Consider the following 13,028-nt stretch of genomic DNA (forward strand, 5'->3'; position numbering starts at 1 on the left):
TGGGTGTCTTTGACTAATAATTCATCCCTTGGAATCAGGGATTTGACAAATGCCCAGCTGTTGATTTTATGCCTTCATTCCTGGGATTGGTTACTTGAATCTTGCCTCAAAATCTTCCTTTAACTATAAAAATGACTCTCTGATGTTGATCTTCCTCTTTAAAATCCGAAGTTGTTGAAGTTGCTTACTAAAAATCTAGAAATTGCCCAAAAATCTGGAAATGAACCTTGATTGCCAGTTGTATCCTTCTCCTTCAAAACTGGAATTGATTGGCTTATTGATATTTCTCCCGGAGATTTGAATCTGTTCCATGTCCTATAACTGCCATCTCATCTTTTGTGCCGGCCTTTTCATTGATAGATGTAACAAATATATTCAAATCATGACCACCATCATGATCTTCACTGGCCTTATTGGTCTTTGGAAATAACTTCAGAGTGGGAAATCCACTAACACCTATTCATCATGCCACAGAGAATTATCCTCATGGATAACACAATCCCAAACCTAATTTTCCAAAGAACAAATAATGTATAATTCATGAAACAATGCTAATTCCATACAAACATAAGATGAACTTGTAATGAACAATCCTAAAACAATGCAATTCACCAGTGACTCATGTCCTATAACAACCTTGAGCACTAGTCTTTAAGAGATTTTAACCACTGTCTGACAAATAACAATCACATTATTGCATGTGATATTTTGAAAGATATGTATTACATACTCCTAAATGGCAAGGTGATCACTAGATCTACTAAGATATCTGTCTGCTGAATATATAATTTATAATACATGCTTCTAGTTTGACCTTTAAACAATGAATGCTCCTTTTTGAATCTCGTGTGCTGCTTGAAACTTCAAAGGATGCTTAGTTGTCTCAAATATTCTATATGGATTAGAAAGGGATCTAAGTCCTAGTATGAGTATCTGCCAAATGAGTGCATATCTTGATTTTCTGAGTGGATTATACACTATGTCTATTACAACTTTACCTTTTACCTCGATACCTTCATCTAGTCATCAATAAGAAGGTAAGCCATTTCTTTTTAAGGATCAAACAAGTTTCATGTTGCACCTTTGTTGAAGATATGATGTATGGTTGCTAACAATGGTGTTAATTCAAACTTAGCCATTACTAGAGTTAATGAATAACTATCTAGTACCAATGCAAATAATGCAACTCCTGTCACAAGCAACGCAGTAGAAGTGATGGTAGTTGTAATACCCCATTTATATTGTCTGAATGTATATTTGTTTATAAGCATCATTCAAAAAATCATAATTCCAGTGTAAGTAGAGAAATTTCCCATAAATGTTGAGTACTCTTTAGGATTTGGAAAATGAGCCTTCAATTTGGACTTTCATATCACTTTAACCATAAAAATACTTGTTTCATAGAAGGCTACACTAAGGGTAACCAGGTCCTGCATATACTTTGAAATCAACAAAAAAATTTCATTCTCGTATCCCCAACTTGAGTTTCTCATTCTCTTTCCCTGCCTCATTAATACTTGAATCTATTGAATATTTCTATAGCAAACATTTGATGAATTTATCCATTGCCATAAAAAATAAAAATGAAAAGGTCATATCCCTCTGAATAATCATATCATTATGACTGCAATGGACTTCTATATGGTTATTATGAATGCTTCTCGGTATTTCTTGACAACATAGTTTTCATTCATTTGCCTCCACTTCAATATTGTAGCCAAAAAAAAATTGGCCTTATTATCGTTATCTATAAAGCGTAAAAAGGCCATATATACAAAGCATTTTTGTTTCAATTATGAAAGACCCTAAACTTCCTTTAGTTTCAACTGTTGCATCTCATCATTTTCTCATAATCACCCAGATATGTGTTGGCACTACAAATACTTTATTTTTAACTAAATATGGCTACCAAGTATATGTTGTATAAGTGTTGTCTCTTGTGCGTTGTAGTTATGGTAATCCTGATGTCATAGAGGAGTGATTTGTAATGACAAGCATTAATACAATTGTCTCCAAACTAATCCAAACCCTATAGAAGTTGACAACAAAATCATGGTATGAAGAAAACCAAAAGTGGTTTGCAGGAGGGAACCTGGGTAGTAAGCAGTTTTTAACAATGGGGGGTACCGCAATTCACCACTTGTTGCCACATTACAAATGCGGTTTTGGAAAAAACAATTATTGTGGACCCCTTCCTTAGATTAAATTTCAGATGGGCAAGGGTCCCACAATCCATCGTAGGCCTTCGATTTGTAAGCGATCATCTTCATCGTTCAAAATTGACAACATTCTAAACCTATGGATGGTGTGATGGTGTTGAAGATTACTGAGAAAAACCTGTAGGCATGAAGGACCAACAATTATGAATTTTCCTAGAGACCTTACTTAATAAAAATTATTGTATCATTCACATTTAGAACTAGGGATATCGTTACTATCTTTTCAAGGACTTGATAAGTGTGTTGGTGTGCATATTCGTAAACTATGATGTAGCAATTTAGTTTCACTCAGGCCTCTAAAGAGAAAACATTGCTCCAAATACAGACTAATGTTGAAACTTGATGACTAAAAAAATGTTTCGTGCGATGCCAACCCCATTTTAGTTTCATGTTATCACTCCCATTCAGTTAAATGCCCTTTCCCATAAACATACATTCAACATATAGAATTATGGAAATGAAATTTTCAAATTAAAACACATGGGACTGTCAACACATGCTGAAAATCAATATGGACATAACTAGACCAACAACACACATAAAAATACACAGATTTTTGGTCAACTTACACCTAGGCAAAACCCCTTCAATCTTCTTCAGGGAAAACTTGTTAGAGAGCTCTTCAAATTTATTTATCTTTCAAGTTAAGGAAAAATACATTTGCAGACAAAACAAAACAGTGAAATACAACTTATCTCTTTAGCCCAAAACTCCTTGAAAACTGTGCCCACTTTGCTTCGATTCTCGTGCCCACTTGAAGTTGAAAATATGTACTGTATGGATACGACTGTATGGAATGTACTATACAGACTTCGTATGAACTGTACGGATTTCCTTACCGATGTACGGATTGTACGTATTTTTTTCAATTTGTTTTGTTTTTCAAAAACTTCTCTCGAATGACGTGCAGCTCTCAGCATTCATTGTTGTTCGTACTGTACCCTCTGTTGTCTTCTATGCCTTGATTTCCATGCCCATCTTTTCCCAGAAATCACTCCTTCAACTTGTTGCAACAAATTTCTCCTTCAGAACTTTTCTCCAGCTCTCAGCCTCCTTTCTCCAATCTGCTCATGAAGAATGAATGCAGTCTCTCTTTTCTTTTGCCCCTTTCATTTCCCTAAATGACTTTTAGGCAACCATAAGATATAATGGCTCAGATTCATTTAGATGAAGGGATGAGAATAAATGTGCATTTAGTTATCACTTTCTATTTTTTTAACTCACCCATTAAATAAAGTACCCACATTGTACTTTATGTCTAAAGTCACTTTTCACTTTATAATTTAACATTGACTTTACCACTTATAAAGTCACACTTAGGAAAAGAATTATTTTGGGCACTTTTCCCTGGGTAGAGACTAACTCATGGGAAACCAATTGTCCAAGGTACATTAAAAATCAACACTCCTTCTTACTGAGGAAAGTGTTTCTCACCACACCCATTTTGTCCCTGAAATGGACATGCTTGCCTCTTGGCAAGGACTTCGTGTGAACATTGGCCACCTTCTCATCTGTTGATATATACTTCAACTTCACTGCCCCCTTCTGAACATAGTCCTTGATGAAATGATATCTGATGTCAATGTGTTTTGACTTGTCATGAAACACTGGATTCTCCGTGAGTTTAATGCAACTTTGATTATCACATTGAATAATTGTTGGTCTCAAATCATGATCAAATAGGCCATACAACAACTTGCGCAGCTAATTGGCCCCACAACTAGCCTGACTAGCAACCATATACTCAGCCTCAGAAGAGCTTAAAGCAACTGATTTTTTTCTTTCGACTGAACCACGACACAACTTCCAAACCCAATCCGAAGCAACACCTTGAAGTACTTTTCCTGTCAAAAGCACAACCTGCCCAATCTGAATCTGTGTAACCTGCCAACCTCACTCCATCTCCCCACCTATAGTCCAGACCATAATCAACAGTCCGCTTCACGTAGCAAAGAATGTGCTTTGCATCTACCAGTGCACGTTCCGGGGCTCAACCATGAACTAGCTAAGTGTATTCAATGCAAAGCATATATCTGGCCTAGTGTTGACTAGATACATCACGGACCTAATAAGCTTCGTATACAATGTGGGATCCACCAAACTAGAATCTGAAGCATGAAGCTTCTTCCAGTTGGTGATGATAGGTGTAGACATGGGTCTACAATCTGCCATGTGAAATCTGCTCAACACATCCACAACATACTGCCCCTGTCCCAGAAAGATATGCCCCTCCTCCTGCCACACCTCAAGCCCCAAAAATTAATGCATCAACACAATGTCCTTCATCTCGAACTCCATAGAAACATCCTCCTTGCAACCACTAATCAGTCTATCTGCCCCAGTAATGAACAAGTCATCAACATACAACACAAGAATGAGTGGATCATCCCCTACAACAATGTAGTATAGGTTCAGATCTGCATCACTCTTCGTGAAACCCATATGCAGCAAGTAAGTATCAATCCTCAAATACTAAGCTCTCAAAGCTTACTTAAGTCCATAGAGTGCTCGCCTCAACCGAAATACATGTTTCTCCCACCCAAGTACCTCAAATCCCTGTGGCTATTCAGCACACACCTCCTCCTCTATAACTCTGTTCAGAAATGCGGTCTTCACATCCATCTGATGGATCTGCCAACCCATTTCTGCAACAATAGAAATAAGGGACCAATAGAAGTGTACCAAGCTATGGGAGCGAAGGTCTCATCATAGTAAACTCCCTCCATCTGTGAGAAACCTTTGGCCACAAACCTTGCCTTGAACTTCTCAATGCTGCCATCTGCAACATGCTTAATCTTGTAGAGCCATCTGGAAGTCATAACTGACTTGCCCTCAGGCCTAGGCACCACTTCCCAAACATTTTTCTTAATGATAGAGGCATACTCCTCCACCATATCCTCTCTCCATACCTCCTGGATGGCAACCTCCTCATAACTAGTAGGCTCAAAGTCAACAATGCTAGTAGCCTTGGCTACATAACTGCAAAACCGCTCAGGTGGAACACTCTCCCTGTTCACCTTCTTTGGAGGACCAACAGACTTTGCTTCCTTCAAGGTGCCTTGAAGTCACTTGGGCCTCCTCTTCCTTGAAGAAGCTTCCTCATAGGGAACCTCATCCTCTGCCCCCCAGTCTGGTGAACCTAAAGGTCTGCCAACTGACCCTGGTGTGCCTGTACCAGCACCTGTCCTCGAAGAACCTGTACTGGCACCTGTGCCTGTGTCAACTGAAGTGCCATGTGAACTTTGTACCAATGGACTCCCTAAAGAAGTGCTCAGTGAACTCGCCACTAGTGCCCCAAATGTCACTAACATTGAAGTACCTCCTGTACCAGTCGATCCAGAACCCTGAGGTCCTGCTCCCTGTACCTGACCTCCCTGCTGAGGAGAAGTCTGTGACTCTCTCTCATCATACTCCCATGATCTCTGATAGGCCCTCTCCTCCTCTAACTTCACATCCTTCCTAATCACCACTCTCTGTTTAGAAGGAATGAAGATTCGATAGGTTTTCGAAGTCTCATTGTAACCCATAAAGATACCCTTCTCTGCCATGGGTTCCAACTTCGTCCTCTGCTCCTTAGGGATATAAGAATATGTGAGACATCCAAAGATACAAATATGTCCCACATGAGGCTTCTCTCTAGTGAAAGCCTCGTTCGTAGTCATATTTCCCAATACTCTATGAGGACTCTTGTTCTGAAGATAAACAACATTATTATAGGCCTCAACCCAGAAAAACAAAGGCAACCCCTGATCATGAATCATCGCTCTAGTAGCCCCAACAATAGCTTTTTTCTTCCTTTCAAACACCCCATTATTTTGGGGGTTGTAAGGAACCATGAACTCTCTCCTAATTCCCTCCTATGCACAGAAGTCAGAAACCCCACCATCGGTGTACTCACCACCATTGTCTGACCTCAAGACCCATATCTTCCTACATGTTTGCTTTCCACAAGATCTTTGAAACTTTAAAGTGACTGAAGACCTAACCCTTAGTCTTCAGGAAATGTATCCAAGTCCTCCTAGAGTAGTCATCAATGAATATAACATAATACTCATAAACACCCAGAGACACATGAGACATACGACCACTAACATTAGTATGAATCAAGTCTAGTATACCTGTAGATCTGTTGTTGCTCGTTGGGAATGGTAACTTGGTGTACTTTCCCAAAGAACATCCTCTACAGACCTCATAATGCTCAACACTGAAATCAAGAACTCCAGTAGTGATCTCCCTCAGTACTCTTAAAGCTCCATGATGCATATGCGCCATCCTTCGTGCCACCACTCACACAAGTCTCTACTGCTAGTGGTACTAGTGTGAGTGCTACGAGATGTGCTACTCACCAATGCTCCTGCCGACTGAAAATTGAACATGTATAGTTTCCCAGAGCGGACTCCAATCACTTTGGCCAAAGTGATGGAATCTCCCCTGGGATGCATCAATACCTTCCCTCCTGAGAAAGTGACGTCAAACCCCTTATCCTTTGTAGCAGACATTGAATTCAAGTTCTTCTTCATCCTCAGAACATACCAAACGTCCATGACCTTCAAAGGAGGCAAAGACTCCCTCTCAAAGGTCACAGTCCCCACACCAACAACTCTCATAGTGTGGTCATCTCCTAGTACAATCTCAATATCAAGTGTCGTCTCTGCAAGCTTTGAAAATAACTCTCGTGCGCCTATCATATGGCGGGAAGCTCCACTGTATATGTACCACACATCGGATGATGTACTCCTACTAGATGTAGAAGTAATAAATGCAAAGTCCTGGTCAAACTGTGAAGAAAACTAGTCCACCACTGTTGAAGCTGCAGTACCCTTCTTCTCCTTGTTCTTCCTCTCAAGACACGTAGCAATATAATGTACCATCTTCTGACATGCCCAACATTTGACTTTGGACATATCCGTATCTTTCTTCTTTTTATTCTCCTTTCCATTAGCCCCATCTGATGAGGCCCCTTTCTTGGCCTTCCCTTTGTTCTTCCCCTTGTCTGTCAAGGCTACATCCTCCTCATCTGCTATCTTCACCCCACCACTGTCAGTCTTTCGTATCTCATGTTGCACACAATCATCCTAGAATTTTTCCCAATTGGGAAGATTCTCCCTAGAGGTAACAACATCTCCAAAGACCTCCAAGACTTAGGAAGTCTCGCTACAACTATCCTGACTAACTCTTTGGGTGAAACTGCCTCACCAATAGAAGTCAAATCATCACATACCTGTTTGACCCTGCCACGATAATGAACTACACTTTTAGCCTTTGTCATCCTGATGTTCTTCAATTGTTCTTTGAGTACCATCTTCCTACTATCATTGGTACTCTAATAGAGAGCGGTTAGAGCTGTCCACATCTGATATGCATATGTGTTTCCTCTCACCTAAGGAGCCACATGATCCTTCAGATTGTCCATAAAAATCCTTTTTTACTTTGCATTATTTTTTGTGAATTTAGCAAGTTCATCTGCAGTAGTAGGAGGTACAACCACTTGACGCACTATGTCCCAAACTGATGCCTCCTCAAACACTGTCTGAATTCTGTCCTTCCAAATGACATAGTTGGATATTCCATGCAGTTTGTCCTCTATCCTTAAGAACATGGCCATGACTGGTGTCCAAAATTTAAAAAACCAAGAAAATGGAGAAATGAACTTTCCAACACACCTTGTTGTCCCAAAAGTTTAGTTTGTGTGAAATTTCACCTTGTTGTCCCAAAATATCAGTTTGCTGTTCAAAAATTCAGTTTGTTGTCCCAAAGTACTATATGTTGTTCAAACTGCAATTTTCAGCCTCTAGCTCTAATACCATGTTGAAATTTGATGACTAAAAAAAAGTTTCTTGCAATCCCAACCTGGTCTTAATTTCACCTTATCACTCCCATTCAGTTAAATGCCCTTTCCCATAAACATAGATTCAACATATAAAATTCTGGATATGAAATTTTCAGATTAAAACACATGGGACTGTCAACACATGCTGAAAATAAATATCGAGATAATCAGAACAGCAACACACATAAAAATAAACACATATTTTTGGTCAACTTAGACCCACGCAAAACCCCTTCAGTCTTCTTTGGGGACAACCTATTAGAGAGCTCTTCAAATTTATTTATCTTTCAAGTTCAGGAAAATACGTTTGCAGACAAAACAAAACAACAAAGTAAAACTTATCTCTTCAGCCCAGAACTCCTTGAAAATCGTACCCACTTTGCCTCGATTTTCGTGCCCATCTGAAGGTAAAAATATGTACTGTACAGATACGACTATACGAACTGCATTGTACAAAATTCATACAAGCTATATGGATTTTCCTACCATTGTACAGACTGTGTGGATTTTTTCAATTATTTTTTTCAAAAACTTCTCTCGAACGACGTGCAACTCACAACATTCAATGTTGTTCGTATTGTACCTTCTGTTGTCTTCTATGCCTTGATTTCCATGCCCAACTTTGCTCAGAAATCACTCCTTCAGCTTGCTGCAACAAATTTCCCCTTTAGAACTTTTTTCTAGCTCTGAGCCTCCTTTCTCCAATTTGCTCATAAAAAGTGAATGCAGTCTCTCTTTTCTTTTCCCCCTTTTGTTTCCCTAAATGACTTTTGTGCAACCCTAAGATCTAATGGCTCAGATTCATTTAGATCAAGGGATGAGAATAAACGTGCATTTAATTCTCACTTTCTATTTGTTAAGTCACCCACTAAATAAAGTACCCACATTGTACTTTATGTCTAAAGTCACTTTTCACTTTATAATTTAACATTGATGTTACCACTTATAAAGTCACTTTCACTTTATAAAGTCACACTTAGGAAAAGAATTATTTTGGACACTTTTCCCTAGGTAGAGACTAACCCATGGGAAACCACTTGTCCAAGGTACATTAAAAATCAACATTTTGGGGCTCTCTCGAGTTCGCCAAACACTTATATCATGTTTCAACATATTGCATAAGCTTTAGGTGAGGAATGAATGGAGTCTCAGACAAATTTGCTATAAACAAGTCATCCTTGGTTGTATGTGTTGTTGTTGTTCCTCACATCAACATAAGCATGCCATTCATTCACCGTTAAATTACACCTAGGCGCTTTGCATGCTATGTGGAGCACTAAGTGTAATGCTTGGTGTGTTTGGTGGAGAGCTTTTTGTTTTTTAAAAACTTGTTATATTCGATGAATGGGATATTATCCTACATTCATCATGCAAATACATAACCATGTGTTTCTATAGCACAACGCCCCAAAGGTTACTCAATGCATTGAACACATATTATATTTCCATCCTCCTGTGAGCTGGCATTTGCGTTGAGTGTGATCTTGGTTGTGACTTGATTGGTGAGTTCTATGCTTGATGGACTTTATCCTTGTTGACCATTGAGGTTGGGTTAGGGTCCCTATTTTTATATAAAAAAAGGTTTTTTGTTTTTTGTTTTTTGTTTTTGTTTGTTTTTAAATAAATCATTTTATACCCCCGATCGGGGTGTGAGCTGGCGGATAGAGCCATTAAGGCTGTAATAATGAAAAATACATCAAGTGATGGTGCCACCGCCTCCCACACACTTGAAGCGCAGGGCCCGGTGGCCATCGACATGTTTAAGGCAAGCAGGACGAGGGAAGGTGGAAATTGCATGCGACTGAGTTTACTGGCTGCAGAGAAGGATAAAAATTCATAGGGTGTAGGAATAGAGGTGACGATGATGAAAGTGGAGCAGCAACTTCAGGAAGGCGAGGTGATATGACGAATCCAAACGCGGGTTATCAAGTCTGTTAACTAGCTCTGCCTACAATCCATTATGCTTCCCTATGTCTAGTCTGTTAACTGTGGCTTGCATGGGGGCACAGGGTTTGTGGGGGTGAGCAACTAGGGTGGTGGGATTATCCTGAAGGAGGAGTTCTACAGGAATAATCCCAGTTCCATGGGTTTTGCATGGGTGTCTCTCTGTTTCGACATTCTGCTCTCGCATGGGGATTATTGGGTTGGGGCAAGAGGGAGTCTACTTGAGTGAATTCTAGTTTATTGTCTGCCTAGAAAACCCGGGGGTCGAGGGTAGGGAAGCTGCAATTGTCTTTATGTTAAGACCACTCTAGTTCCTGGAATTCTCTGATGTTAAGCCCCTAAGGGGAGTTGGTCGTGGGGAGGTTGTCGCGGGATGGGGTCTTCTGAAATTGGGGAATTGACATGATTGGAATGCTAGCTAGGCCCTTTTCGGCTGGCTGCAGGGAAGGGGAGTGGTTAGAAAGATGTGGGTAGGATTCCTCGTGGGGGTTGGGGTTCAGATGTCGGGTCGTTGGGAGGACCATCATCAAGCTAAGTGGAGGCTAAGCTAGGGGGAATGGGAGTAGAGGCAGTTCACGAGGGGCAAAATAGATGAGGGGTGTGGTTCATGTAGGTTTGGCCACTAGGCTACACACTCAGTAGGTGGCCACGCACTTCGCTTCCAAGATCATGGTCATAGCGTGTGTAAGACAGGGGTCATGCAGGAGTGTCTTGGGAGTCTCGGGTGGAGGCTCCTTATGTTTGGGGGTTATGTGCATAAATCGTGGGTGGCGGATTTGTTGCATTGGCAGAACCTATGGATGAAATCAATACAGAAATTAACGTTTTGGAAATTATGGTTTCTTGTTCCCGTAACAGGTCAGCTGAGAGGTAGCTTTCCTTGGCCGAGAAAAACATAGAGGTTAGTCTCTGGCCAATGTCAGAAGTTGGATGGAAGGTACAGGGGCATTGAGGCAATGGGTCGAGTAGTGACAGTCAAGGGCCGAGGGAAGAGCTCGCGCGGGAGCGAGCCGAGGCTGAGGCTGAGCCGAGCACTGGAGGCAAACATTGGGATAGAAATATCGTGGCTAACTTGATCCAAGAAGCGACGACTGCTTATGCGGATAACACCAGAGGGGAAATCAAACCTCATAGTAGAATGGGAGGAAGATATAAATCACCAAGCGAGTGTGGAGGCATCTGACACGGAGGATTGGAAGATCCTGATTCCATATCTGGGACACACTAGAGGTCGAGAGATGCAATACAAGAAGACCTTATATATGTATTGGCTTATGAAATGCCTCCTGGGCAAGGCCATGGAACAAATCTGGACGACTGTTGTCTAGGACTTTCCAAATTACAAACAGGACTTTCAAAAACTACAATTTCAATTGCAGAAACAGGATGACCGCCTAGACCGTATAGAGAAACATTTCCCATGCATGTTCGTGCCGACTGAGTTTCCAGGCTCCAACGCGAAAGATTCGGCCCTAGATACATCGACATCCATTGAGCAAGAGGAATAAAATGTTGACTCTTAGTCTTTTTTTATTAGTTTTCATGCGGATAACTTTTAATTTACAGTTTGTAGTCATATATATATATATATATATATATATATATATGAGAGAGAGAGAGAGAGAGAGAGAGAGAGAGAGAGAGAGAGAGTATGGTTGTGGACATGACAATCAAGTTTATATAGCTTGGATAGATAAACTAAGTATTTTTTGCTACTGGATGGCTTATAATGCGGTTAGGTGGTCAATAGACTTGGTTTCCCGATGGGAAAGTTGAGACCACCTAACTAGGATCTATATGGTTGTAACTTGCTTACTTATTTTATAATGAAAGAGAAGGATCTACCAAGCTTAACAGACAAACAAAAATCATTTTATAAAAATCACGATTCTATATTTTTTATAAAATAAAATTTATCAAAAAATAAATAAAATTATCATTAAAAATTAACCCAACCACTGATATAGGAACTTTTATGCCAAATTTTTTTGCATATGTCTCAAAATTTAGCCAGAAAATTAATTAGAAAATTTTGAAAACAAATTGTAGCGTTTGACAAGAAAAAGCTACAACACAATGTACGGTACTTGCAAGTTAATAGATCCCTAGTTGGACATAATAAGTTTATGAGTAGATTAAAACCCTTGATATTATAGTAATGAGTTTAATATCATTTTTGGTGCCATTATCGAGGAGATGTCAAAGGATTAGGGAATTTATTTTGTACGAATCTAAACAAAACCCATGGTAAGGGGATCAAATCAGGGGAATTGTTGACAATCCCCTTTATTGGATTTCATACACTATGCTCTATATTAGCAATAGAACATATAGGATGCATGAATATAATGCAAGAGTCCTAAGAAAAATTTCATGGTGCAGTAAAATCCACTTAAATTACTAACACATTGACAATAAAATTAGTAAAAGGAGGGAAGACATGGGTACCACCTAGATACCAATTTTGTTCCAATAAAGGAGTTGTTCAATCCAACCTTGTACCAACCAATCTTAGAGTTTGTTCCACCATTGATGCTATATTTATACAATCTATAATAGAAACAAAACAATTGGTTAGTGGATAAGAAGATTCATAAATTTAAGAAAATCTTGTGTGGGAACCATAATTTATTGTGGAATAAGTTCCTTCCATAGAATCCACAACATAAGTAAAGTTCAATTTTTACAAAAATCAATATGACCAACATAGAAGAGGGAACTTCAAATTAGCTATAGCTCGTGACTTTGATGTGTCTAATTCAAGAAGCTAAGGGGATATTGGATTGAATGAAAAGCATTCCACATTCTGCTTTGCCAAAATTTCTTAGCTTGACCGATTGAAGATATAGACACTTGCCTCTTCAAGCTTGATATCCTTTGTTAGCGTTGTGATTACTGCTTTGATGCTCAAAATTTTATGTTATTTTCTACCACCCTCAAAGAGTATCTCTTCCTTGGTTCATTCTTCTTGGAGGAAATACCATCCAAACCTAGGATGAAATGTGGCAATTTTTTTTTTTCAAATGGTATAAATA

The 13,028-nt window shown here is 39.5% G+C and overlaps 1 pseudogene; it reads right to left on the bottom strand.

Annotated features, from left to right (window-relative positions):
- Positions 1 to 816: 816 nt before the first annotated feature.
- Positions 817 to 1,511, bottom strand: LOC149158437 (ADP,ATP carrier protein 2, chloroplastic pseudogene; annotated as a pseudogene).
- Between the last annotated feature and the right edge of the window lie 11,517 nt (positions 1,512 to 13,028).

The sequence above is a fragment of the Pinus tabuliformis genome, chromosome 5_2 (assembly GCF_031772625.1).
Source record: "Pinus tabuliformis cultivar Carrire ecotype Pingquan chromosome 5_2, CPIR1, whole genome shotgun sequence".
NCBI lineage: Eukaryota > Viridiplantae > Streptophyta > Pinopsida > Pinales > Pinaceae > Pinus > Pinus tabuliformis.